Genomic DNA, 12,544 nt, shown 5'->3' with positions numbered 1-12,544 from the left:
AAGCATTCAGGCAAAGCTGCACTCATTGTCACAGTATTAGCGACTAGGGCTAGGTTATCAGTGCCGGTGCAGGTGGAACTACACGGTCCAAGCTTTAGGTACGTCTTGCGAGTCCAGAGCCGATTCAGTTCAGCTCAGTCGTTCAGTCGTGTCCGACTCTTTGTGACCCTATGGACCATGTCACGCCACGCTTTCCGGTCTCTATCTTCATAACACCACATAACTTCATCTGTAGTGCCTCGAGGATGCCATCTAACCATCGCGTTCACTGCCTACCCCTTCTCCGGCGACCCTCAACCTTTCCCAACATCAAATCTTTCTCTAGCGACTCCTCTCTTCTCATCAGATGACCAAAGTAGCTGAGCTTTAACTTCAAAATTTGACCCTCCAATGAGCAGTTAGGGTTTATGGTCGACAATATCGGCTGATTTGATTTTCTGGCAGTCCAAGGAACTCTCAAGAGTCTTCGCCAGCACCACAATTCAAACGCGTCAATTCTTCGGCGGTCAGCCTTTTTCACAGTCCAACTCTCGCATCCATACATCACAACTGGAAAGACCTCAGCACGAGTTATACGGATCTTGGTTGGCAGACTAATGTCTCTGCTCTTTACTAGGCGGTCAAGGCTAACCATTGCTCTCTTTCCCAGAAGCAGGCGTCTCTTAATTTCATGACTGCCATCTCCTTCCGAGGTAATCTTGGAGCCCAAGAACAGAAAATCTGTCACGGCTTCCACTTCTTGTCCATTGATGCTCCAGGACTTGATAGGGCAAGACGCCACGATCTTTGTCTTTTTAATGTTCAGTTTAAGCCCAAACTTCTCACTCTCTTCTTGTACGCGCATCAGAAGTCTCTTGAGTTCCACTTCACTTTCTGCCATTAAAGTGGTATCATCCGCCTACCTAAGGTTGCTGATACGTTTTCCAGCAATCTTCACTCCAGCTGAAGACTTGTCCAGACCGGCCTTCCTCATGATGCACTATGCATATAGGTTAAATAGGCAGGGCGACAGTATGCAGCCTTGCCTCACTCCTTTGTCGATCGGAAACCAATCAGTAAGACCATGCCCAGTTCTGACTGTGGCCTCTTGCCCTTCATACAGGTTCCTGAGGAGACAGATGAGGTGAATTGGAACTCCCATCTCTTGGAGAGCTTGCCACAATCTGCTGTGAGCTACGCAGTCAAACGCTTCCGCATAATCAATAAACTTCGTCCGTTTTCTCCGAGCGCCACTTCAACGTCTTTCGCTCCGAGCGCCCCCTGGCATTCCTGCCTCCTTAAACGTTACGCACACGGCACACGTGCACACAGGTGGACAGAAGCAAACGAAAAAAAGTTTGCAGATGCCGTATTTCAGTTACCGTGTAAAATACGGCTTCATGCGTAGGACATGAGCTGTCTCTGGACGAGGTAGTCGACGGCCTCTCTGCTCTGGGCCATCTCGGAGCACCTCATAGTTAACGTCACTGAGGCGCCGCAAGATTTTATATGGTCCGCTGTAACGGCAAATCAGCTTTCCTGATAGGCCATGGCTTCGAGCAGGAGTACACACCCACACCTGGTCCCCGGTGTTGTAGGAAGCTTGTTTGTGGCGAAGGATATACCGGCATGAATCCTTGTCCTGTTTCTGGGCGATGCGGACGCGTGCTAATTGTCGTGCTTGCTCAGCATCTTGGGCAAAGTGTTCGGCGTCGGTAGAATGCTCGGTATCTGTTTTCGCAAGGGAGCATTGCGCCCAGCATCGTCCGAATCTCCCTGCCGTAAACTAGGTGAAACGGCGTGAAGCGTGTCGTCTCTTGGACTGCCGATTTGTACGCGAATGTCACATATGGTAGGATAGCATCCCAAGTCTTGCGCTGGCGTCGACATACATCGCCAGCATGTCCACAATGGTCTTATTAAGCCTTTCAGTCAGCCCGTTGGTCTGCGGATGGTAAGCAGTAGCTTTTCGATGCGCCGTACCGCTTAGATGAAAAACTTCGGCCATCATTTGTGAAGTAAAGGCAGTCCCTTTGTCAGTAATAATACAGGTCGGAGCACCGTGCCGCAGCATGATCTGGTGTACAAAGAAATGGGCAACTTCAGATGTTGTACCACTAGGTAATGCTTTGGTTTCGGCATATCGAGTCAGGTAGTCTGTGGCGATGATTATCCAGCGGTTGCCACCGGAGGATCGAGGAAAAGGACCGAGAAGGTCCATGCCGACGTGATCAAACGGTGCGCGTGGTGGTATTATGGGCACGAGGAGGCCTGCAGGCTATGATTGCGGATTATTCCGACGCTGAAATTGCCGACAGCTCTTAACATAGCGCTTAACAACAGTAGCAAGGTTGGGCCTGTAGAATGGCTTGCGTATTCTAGCAAGTGTGCGAGTATAGCCCAAGTGGCCAGAAGTTGGTTCATCGTGGCACGCGGAAAGGATTTCCTCTCGCAGAGCTACGGGTGCCACGAGGAGGTAGGTTCTCGACTCGGATCTAGAGCTGTGCTTATAGAGTACACCACTTCTCAGGCAGAAAGTTGAGAGGCTCCGAGAAAAGCACTTAGGTATTGTGGCTGGCTGACCTTCTAAATAATCGATCAGGGCTCGTAACTCTGAATCAGCACGCTGCTGATGAGACATATCTGAAGCATCAACAGCTCCGAGAAAACTGCCAGAGTCACCCGTGTGTGGTGAAGCGAGCTCGACGGGCACACGAGAGAGCGCGTCTGCATCTTCATGCTTACGTCCGGACTTATAGACTATAGTGAGGTCAAACTCCTGTAGGAGAAGGCTCCATCGCGCCAGGCGGCCGCATGGGTGTCGCAGGTTGGCCAGCCAACACAAGGAATGGTGGTCAGTGACCACTTTAAATGGGCGACCATAAAGGTAGGGGCGAAATTTTGCAGCAGCCCAAATAATGGCGAGGCATTCCTTCTCAGTAGTTGAACAGTTCATCTCGGCGCGGGATAAAGTACGGCTAGTATAGGCGACGACTCGTTCCGCACCCTCTTGACGTTGCACGAGAACCGCCCCAAGGCCAATGTTACTGGCGTCAGTGTGGATTTCTGTCTTACCGTGTTCATCGAAATGGGCTAGAATAGGCGGCGATTGGAGACGGAGACGCAACTCGGTAAAAGCAGCTGCTTGCTCGTGACTCCAAACAAAAGGGGTGTCTCCCCGGGTGAGCCGAGTCAGCGGTTCAGCAAGATCAGCGAAGTTATCGATAAAACGGTGGGAATAACTGCACAAGCCTAGAAATCTGCGAACAGCTTTCTTGTCTCGTGGAATCGGAAATTCCGCTACACCAGTAAGCTTGTCAGGGTCGGGCTTCACGCCGGCAGCGCTTACGACATGACCGCGGAATTTAAGCTCTCGGTAACCAAAGTGACATTTCTGTGGCTTAAGTGTCAAGTTAGCGGATCGAAGGGCTTCGAGTACTGACTGCAGGCTCTTAAGATGTTGTGCACCACGCCATCTAGGTAGACTAGGCAACACTGCTATTTAAGCCCGCTGAAATGTGGCCGGCGCGGAACAAAGTCCGAAAGGTAGAACTTTAAATTCGTAAAGTCCGTCGGGTGTGACAAAGGCCGTCTTTTCACGATCTCGCTCAACTACCTCAATCTGCCAGTAGCCACTTTTCAGATCGATTGACGAAAAGTACTTCGCACGCCGAAGGCTGTCGAGAGAGTCGTCAATCCGCAGCAAGGGGTAAACATCCTTCTTGGTTACGGCGTTCAGCTTGCGGTAATCGATGCAAAAACGTAGCGTGCCGTCTTTCTTTTTAACTAGAACGACTGGGGAGGACCATGGGCTATTTGAAGGCTGGATAACATCATCATCGAGCATTTGTTTAACTTGTGACTTAATAACTTCGCGCTCGGTCGAAGAGACACGCTAGGGGTGTTAGTGAATTGGGCGCACATCATCGAATGTCACGATCTGGTGCTATTAAAGCACAAGCAATTTACCCCTGAATAAGCAGCTGTACTAATAATTTCCTTTTGTCTTGCAGCCCACCTCTCCTGCACTGTAAGAAAGTCTGCTCATATTTTCCGAACTCAGAAGCACATGCAAAAAAAAAGGAAAATGCTCTCTAAAAATTACAAAATTTGAACGAGTACTTCATGATGATCTTTCTGTAAATATCTTACTCTAGGGTTACAGTATAAATTCATTGCAGCTGCGAATAAAGCGAATTGGGTGCTAATGGCGAATCTCAATGGCTTTGGGAGAGAATTATTTATAATTGTCACTTCGAGCAAAGTAATGGCCTGGTTTATGTCAAAGTCATATTACATATACACGGCTGAACCAAGTGTAGGCAATCAACAATGTACAAGCAATCAGTAACTGCATATCTGTATGAACAAATACATATAGTGCAGGCAGTAGTACTGAAGTGAGAGTGGAAGGTAAATAACCGGAGCAATATTGAGGCTTTCTTCTCTGCTACCTCAATACATCCTTCCTGCGAATTCTTGGAATGCAAACATAATGAAGTATGCTAAATATTCCATTGCTTAAAGCACCTTCACTTCCCAAGTCGAGTTTTACTCAAATGACAACTAGTTCGTCATTTCAATAAGCTATGTCTGTTATTGTGCTATTGCACCACAGATTCACTCAATCTTGCCTCAACTTGAAATAGTCACATACTGTTGAAATAAAGCAACGAAATATAGGTTGGTTGGTTTGGTTGGTTTGTGGGGTTTAACGTCCCAAAGCAACTCAGGCTTTGAGAGACGCCGTAGTGGAGGACTCCGGAAATTTCGACCACCTGGGGTTCTTTAACGTGCACTGACATCGCACAGCACACGGGCGCCTTGCTTTTTGCCTCCATCACGAAATATAGCACCAGCTATTAAAGCACTGCCAAAGAAACGAAAGATATTATTTTCTGCATACTATTGGCAAGACTCCTGAACAATTAGACCTTGAGCTAACAAGCCAGAAAAAGTCATATAGCACGCAATCGTATAGCAAAAGGCCAGCAGTGCATTTAAAGCCAATATGTGAATGCAAAACAAAGGCAACCTGTCATACTTACCGAGGCAATGTTTTCTTACACACAGCATGTTTTATGGCAAGGCTCCCACAGTTGTTGACAGGTTCACCACCATCAGCCTGATTATACCCACTGCAGGGCGAAGGCCTCTCCCATATTTCCCCACTTAACCCGGTTCTCTGCTAGCTGCATCCACTTGCCCCCTGCGAACTTCTTAATCTCATCCGCCGACCTAACTTTCTGCCGCCCCCTGCTACGCTTTCCTTCCCTTGGAATCCAGTTTGTTACCCTCAGCGACCATCGGTTATCCTCTCTTCGCACTACATGTCCTGCCCATGTCCATTTCTTTTTCTTAATTTCCACTAGAATGTCGGTAACTTGAGTTATTTCTCTGACCCACTCTGCACGCTTTCTATCTCTTAATGTTACCCCTACCATTTTTCTTTCCATAGCCCTCTGGGTTGTCCTCAACTTAAGTAGAGCTCTCTTGGTCAGCCTCCATGTTTCAGCCTCATAGGTGACAGGTTATGAGCACCAAAATGTTGATGATGTTGTCTGCCTCACAATCAGGCAGCACCCTTTGATGGCAGCTTATTGCTGGTGCAAAAGCAGTGCGATGATACAAGTGGAGCAGCCTGACTGCGGGCGTCATAGAGCAAAGAGTCCTAAATGAAAGCTGCCTCAAAAAATGGACTACTCGCAACTCTTTGTTACACACGGAATAACATACATGTGCCAGGGCAGTGGGGCGATCAGTTAGTATAACGACCGGAAAATGCATACTGATGTTTCATGCAGTCTTGATGCTGGAGCAAAGTGTCACGGTGCAAAGAACAAAATTAAAAGCAGGCACGGCTCCAAACGTGCGCCACACAACCGACGCGACTAGACGTATACACGAGCATAAATTTTGAGCCAGACCCAGGCCTCACGCCACAAACCCGAGCCCGCAGCCTGGCACTGAAATTGCCTGAGCCCACCCAGCGCTCGCACTAAGGCTCCGGCCCTGCTCGACATGCTACAATAGAGCAGTTGCGAAACCTACACGGTGACTTCCCTGTGAGGAAAGAATTCATGCACAGTGGCGACAGAAACTGATGCAGGGATATTAGGTATAGTGCATGCATCTACCACAGTCCACGCTGCTTCGGATGCAGTTCCCCAAGCACAGGCCATTGTCAGAAAAAGGCTTTTTGGGCATTCTTAATGCTGGAATAAAGGGGGGCGCACTGTCACCCTAGGGGTGAAGAAAAATAAATTAGAAAAGAGACACTAACCGGAGAGGGTAATAGTGGGGCGACAATGCGCACGCGAATAATACTGTGACGAATGGGCAGAGGCGTGGGAATTACCCTACCCGTCAGGCGATGTGCTAGCACTGTACCCAACTATTACCCCAAAGTCTAAGCCGCCATTGTGCAGGAACGTTTGCCGCACAGAGAAGCTGATTTGTAGGTTTTTAAACTCATCTATTGCAGCTGAAGCAATGATAAAGAAAAAAAATAGTCGACAATCCCAGGCGATGCATCGCGCGACGACGACGCCAACGCCTGTAGCTGCCGCTGGTGCACATCGCACAGAGCGAAGGACCTCGGTTAGCGACAGAGACGCGTTTTCAACCTTGCTTTGTTAGCGTCGCCTCTCCCTTTGGTAAAGAAGTAGAGGTACGCTATATCCAGTTTTCTGCACTAAACAGCCGCACTGACGAAATTTTTTGAAACATGACGCGCCCCCCCCCCGCCCCCCCAAAAAAAAAAAAAAAAAAAGGTCCCAGCGCCGCGGCGCGCTACTATACTGCGATGCAGACATGATTGCCAGCAGTGACTTTCTCCAGCAACTTTCGAAAATTAGCAATGTCTAGCCACACTAGCCTTTTTGTTTTGCATTAGCTTGTACTAAACCGTCTCGATGCGCTCATATATGCGCGGGTAAGACGAAATGAGCGTCTGCTGGTTTTTCGCTCATACCGGACTAGGGAAACAAACTTTGCATGCAAAAAAAAAAACAACGAAGGTGAGTACCCCAAAGCCTTTTGTGATTGGCTGCCTCGCGAGCTGGTTCCAGCAACATGAGCAATTTTCTGAAAACCCAGAACCTGGGCGGCAGCGACGAGCAGCAATGCTTTGGTGGTCCTCAGCCAATCGCGCATCATGCTGCCGGGCGACTCATGTGGTTAGCGATTTATCGCACCAGAGCCGCATCTGCGCCTTTGCAAAAGTTGCATGTTCTCGAAATCGGGGTGCCCGGCCCAACCCAAGGGACCCGAGAAAATGAGAAAATATGCTTTTGCCAGGAATCCCCCGACTCCGCCCGAGGTCACCCGACGGAACCCGAGCGGTCTAGCCACGCGTCGGCTCTACGCCGTGAATATCCAAAGTTGGCTTTTAGGGCTACAATGCCACGCAGTTGTTTACTTCAGGAAATTAGTACTCAGCAAAACAGTAACGGTTTACCCTGAAATAAGCTGCAAAATGATCGGAATAAAGTCGCAGACATTTGATAGCCACTTTTGAAAAGTTAACAACGTAATGCAGATTCTAAAAGAAGACAAATCTGCCTAGCACATGGCTTGTGCAACCTGCAGAAACAATGAAATGTGAGACAACGGTTGTAATTTAAAAGATCCTGAATCTAAGAGGCTAATATTTTGCTCCAATATACACAAAGGCTTTAAAAAGCGCAATAAAAAAATTTGAACACACACATGGAATACTTTTTGAAGAAAGAACTATTTTCCGTGCGCGGTGCTACTGAACGTCGAGTCAAGCGTGCGAGCGGCCATTGGATGGAAGAAACAACGGAGCGCCCTCTTTGAAAGAAAATGGCAACTGAGCGTCATGCCGGCTAAGCGATTGTCGCGTCAACCTTCGGGCTTTGTAGTAATCGGTTTTTCGGCAGCTCAGCGACCTCGGTTTTTTACCTTCCGTTTAGCAAGCGTTTCCTAGATGGTAGGACTTGAACCAGCTTTGAACGATGTGCTGCTACTGCTGCTCATCTATGTAGGGCTCGTGCCCAAAGCGAAGCGCATCGTCGCTCTGTAGAGGCGCCCAGCTGTTTTGTTTACAGCACCCAAACCTGCTCAAGTTGTATTTTGTGAATGCTGTATTCTACTATGAATATTTTGCTCACTTGTAGCATACCAACGAAAATGTTATCATACAATAGTGCTCAAACGAGCGGAATATTTCAATCACCCTGAAATGAGGATTTGAAGCAAGTTTGTTGAAAATTATTGGCACCTCAGTACCACTACTTGCCACCTCCTTATAACCAAGTTGCATTCGATATTTACATTTTCTTTCTAAAGGACAGTTGTATATCTGCACCGTCAGCATCATTCTATCTCCTAAATTAGTTGTTTGTTGGCCCGGTTCATTAGGCGCTTGTTTCTTTCTCACAGTTTAGTTTCTTGCATATATTTTATTGGCCAAGAAAATGCGATAAAAGCACATTTCTCTATGCAGTATTCTTGCCATATGTAGCGCAAGCAGTGTATTGCAGTGAACGACGACGGACTCGCGAAAGGGGGGGGGGAATAAAAGCGGAGAAACGTTACTGACTTCTTTTTTCGCTCTTGTGCAAAAAAAAAAAATTAACCAGCAATTCTAAAATTATGCTATCCATGCGCATGCCGTGGAATCAAATGTTCTGCTGAGCTGCCGTTCATGTATACTGGCTGCTACATGAAGCTATTTTGTGTTCATATAAAATTCAGTGTGACAAAGCCCCACGCGGATATATTTCGCGTTTCAAGTTCTTGTGAAATGTGGAAACTGGCCCGCCGCTTTGCCGCGGGCGACTCTGCCTGGCTCTGTGATCATTTTTGCCACTGCAGTGATTTGAATATTCGCGGCTTGTTTAGCAAATAGCTGGCGTACTCGTTTGCCAAATGAGTGTTTCAAGATGATCATAGAGCCGTTACCAGTACTGTACGTGTGCGATATTTAATCACTGATTAATGCGTCATGGTCATTGCAGTCGTACTTTTGATTATACACGTATGCGATGGTCTACATGTTTGCAAAGCCTAAGACGTAAGTTAAACGAGCTCTACTTATGTCAAATAAGTATATGAAAGAAATAGCGCCGTAAAGTATAGCGGCTGACGCATTGCGTCGTACATTCCTGCCTAGGCGGCGGCCGTGTGCACCTTGAACCACACGTGGGGCGTCAGGGCCTGCGTCTTGGATTCAATCGCGCAGCATGTAACCCGACAACCTAGCCTGCAGAGCACATCCGCTCGGGCACGTCAGTGCCGCTGTTGCTGGCGCCGTGCCTCCATGTTTGACTTCCCTTGTTTGTAATGTTTTCAATGGACCTAGTAAGCAGCTCACAGAGCGTCCATATTTCGGCGCGAGTGAGTGCGATCAGTGGACTGGAACAGAAGTGCCCAGTGTGCCGTCAACAAGAGCGGACGCTTGAGAAAAAAAAATGTGCGAACGACTGCGATGAAGAAAAGTGAACATGTAACCCAGTTAATTTTTTTCAGCACAACCTTATTATTATTTATATTGTGATTGTACGTGAAGTTTTTTTCTCTCCATTTTTACTTTTTTTCTAATACTTCTTAGAAAGAAAACGAAGCAGGAAGCGTCGATACGATTTGCGATATGTGGGAACGTCCATGCATGTGCGGAACGACGTTTAATTTACCGCTCAATATCCCAGCTTCAATTTAGATCCCTAATGTTAAATCGCTTAAGCGAAAGTATGCGCTCCGTTGCTTCTTATTCGTATAGCTTAAACGGCCTAGTTTATTTTTAAAGTGTATTTCAATGAAAGCGCGCTCGCAATAGTCGATCTGAGTCACGTAAAAGTATTAATAGGCCAACGCTTATCGCACAATAATTGCATCGCGCTGCATGCGCGTCCTGCGGTAATCGTCTGTTTGAAGTCACTGTTGGTAAAACTAATACGCTCGGTGGCAAAGACATTTGCTAAAAATTTTGTAATTCTCTTCGCCAGGAGCAGCAGGAATTGCCACGGGAGCAGCCACGGAAGAACCTAGACCATTGCCGAATAGAATACAAAAATAGCAACCATTGCATATGCATGATATATAACATGTAGTTTTGATTATTTCTAGTCTCGGTCGGCGTGCAGCTAGTTATCGCCACCGCCGCCCTGGCGGACTGGCAAGTGGTGGTGAACTTATTGATATTTGACGCCATCGACCGATTGTCAGTCTCATCTAAATTCGTCACAGTATACATGTGGATTGATTACAGTGCCAGCTTAAGTCAATAAAGGTCTAGTGTAAAGAACACGATGTAATTCCAAGCAACATCAACAACAGCTAGGTGGGAATAAAGCATACACGACGGAAATCAGCACCGCGGAACTATAATAATTAGACACGAGATTTCCAAGCATTTAAAATTACAAAGTTAACTTGAAAGCATCGATTACAACAGCACAGTTAACGAATCTTGTCAAATCTTAAATAAGCCTGTCAACAGCAAAAGCCCGTTAATGCGGTCTCCCACACAATAATTCTAGCAACATGCTAATTTGCATGTAATATTGACCAGTAGCCAAAATAGAGAAAGCAATGTTTACTAAAGCGCTTGCCAATGCATCCGACTTTGGCGGGACATGGTAACAGAACTGACAGTATTGTCCAGCATATGCCATATATTGGTCAACGTCAGTGGAGTATCGGCTAACTCTGTTCGATATAGCCGTTCTTATGGAATGGCAATGCGAATACCGTTTATATGTAAGGTATGCCAGTGTATATCTGACTTTGGTGGGCCATTTTAATAGAGCTGACATTATTGTCCAGCATATGCCATATATTGGCCAACGTCAGTGGACTGAGAACTAACGCTGTCCGTTATAGCCATCCTTATCAAATGGCAATGCCAACACTGGTGATACACCGGATATCCAGGCCCATCATTGCCATCCTTGTATAATGACAGCACCGATGTTGTGAAAGCATAGGATATGACAGACCAATGTTGTTATCATCATAAATAGGTACGACCAATAATGGTTACCAATGGAATCCTGAGGGCCAGTGTTGGACGTGTTATAGAATGGCATAACCAATACCAGCCATAAGACGGCGGCGCTGGGCCCCATAGGGCTGATCTCTGCCAGCTCACTGACGATATTGGCCCAGGCTCTTGTGCGGCCTGTGTATGACTCAGAAGCAATAACATTTGGTCAAGCTGGTCTTGTGTTATTACTACTGTTAAAATGCTGTCTACTCCACTGAAATAAGCAGGTGGTATCACCTACACACAAAGTTCTCTTGTGATGTTGCATGATTTACTAGCGAATGAACACAAATAATCAAAAACGGTTATATTATTCGCCTGTGCTATATTACAAAAAAATGTCTTGGTGCAATACATAGTAGAAACATTGCTCATAAAAATTAAATTCTTTAATAGGTTCTGCATGTCACAGACGACAGTATCACGGATATGAATCATCTGGCTGGATTTTCTGAACAGGCTGTATCAAGTAAGACAAAAATACACAATATATCTAGCAGATGGTGAAATGATGTTTTAATCAAAAGGCTGCAATAATTCCATTTCAACTTTTTATGCAGATGCCAACATGGATACCACCTGCCATTTGTGATAAGTACCGATCTGATGCGTTATCTGAAAATAATACAACCCAATCGATGGCATCATGGATTTTACTGAAATGTTCATGAGACCCCCTTCATCCTTCAGAGTTCAGAGTAAACATACTCATTCTACAAAAAGACATAACAGTCAAAGGCCTGATACTATGCAGCCCCAATGGGTTCGTTATGTTTGTTTTAGATCTTGTACCTGGAAGGCTCACCGATAAGGCCTTAACACTGTCATGTGGCGTCCTTGACAAGTTCTAACCTGGGTGCAGTGTAATGGCGGACAGAGGATTCACCATAGTTGACGAATGCAAGTAGCTTTTTCAAAACTTGATCCGCCATTTATAAATGGGCGCTCACAACTGTCAGGAGAGGACGAAACAGAGACGAGACGCATACCAAGCCCTCGAATACGAGTAATAAGAAGGGTGAAGAACTTCCGAATCCTCTCGCAAGTGTTTGCCAACAGCCTGATTGGCCAGCTCAACAAGGTCAGGTACATGTGTGCACTTTTAACAAACTTTGTTGATGAGCCCTTGCTCTAGTAATGTATGTCAACCAAGTACTATTGCGAGCAAAGGTTAAATACCTCTGCCAGCGTCTGCCGAGCCGGCATAAAAAATGATGTTGCAGTGTGTGCATTAGCTCCCGACGTGTATTTTCTGCTTTTGTTGACCACTTTTTTGCGTTCACAAGACTCGCTTTGATTGCAACACTCTCACAGCCCACTGCACACTTGCTGGAAGTTCTTCCTAGCTATGAAGGCATTTTACAGCTAGTATATGTTAACTATTCTAACAGTGAACGAAAAACTGTAGGCACAGCAATAATTTCTCTGATAGCATTCCAGAAATAGCTACGTCACAGAACATAAATACTTATCACGAAGGTGCATTTTCACTTGATTAAAGTTAAGAGACAGGGAGGGGAAGAGCGGGAGCACACCTAACACAGAGTTTTTGTT

The 12,544-nt window shown here is 46.4% G+C and overlaps 1 pseudogene; it reads left to right on the top strand.

The window, feature by feature from the left end:
• The window catches only part of LOC146193240 (uncharacterized), a 48,833-nt pseudogene extending 36,708 nt beyond the window's left edge, over positions 1 to 12,125 (top strand).
• The last annotated feature ends 419 nt before the right edge of the window (positions 12,126 to 12,544 follow it).

The sequence above is a fragment of the Amblyomma maculatum genome, chromosome 4, assembly GCF_055883805.1.
Source record: "Amblyomma maculatum isolate TAMU_Amacu chromosome 4, ASM5588380v1, whole genome shotgun sequence".
NCBI lineage: Eukaryota > Metazoa > Arthropoda > Arachnida > Ixodida > Ixodidae > Amblyomma > Amblyomma maculatum.
The sequence above is the reverse complement of the archived record's forward strand: the minus strand, read 5'-3'. Positions and strand labels throughout refer to the sequence as shown.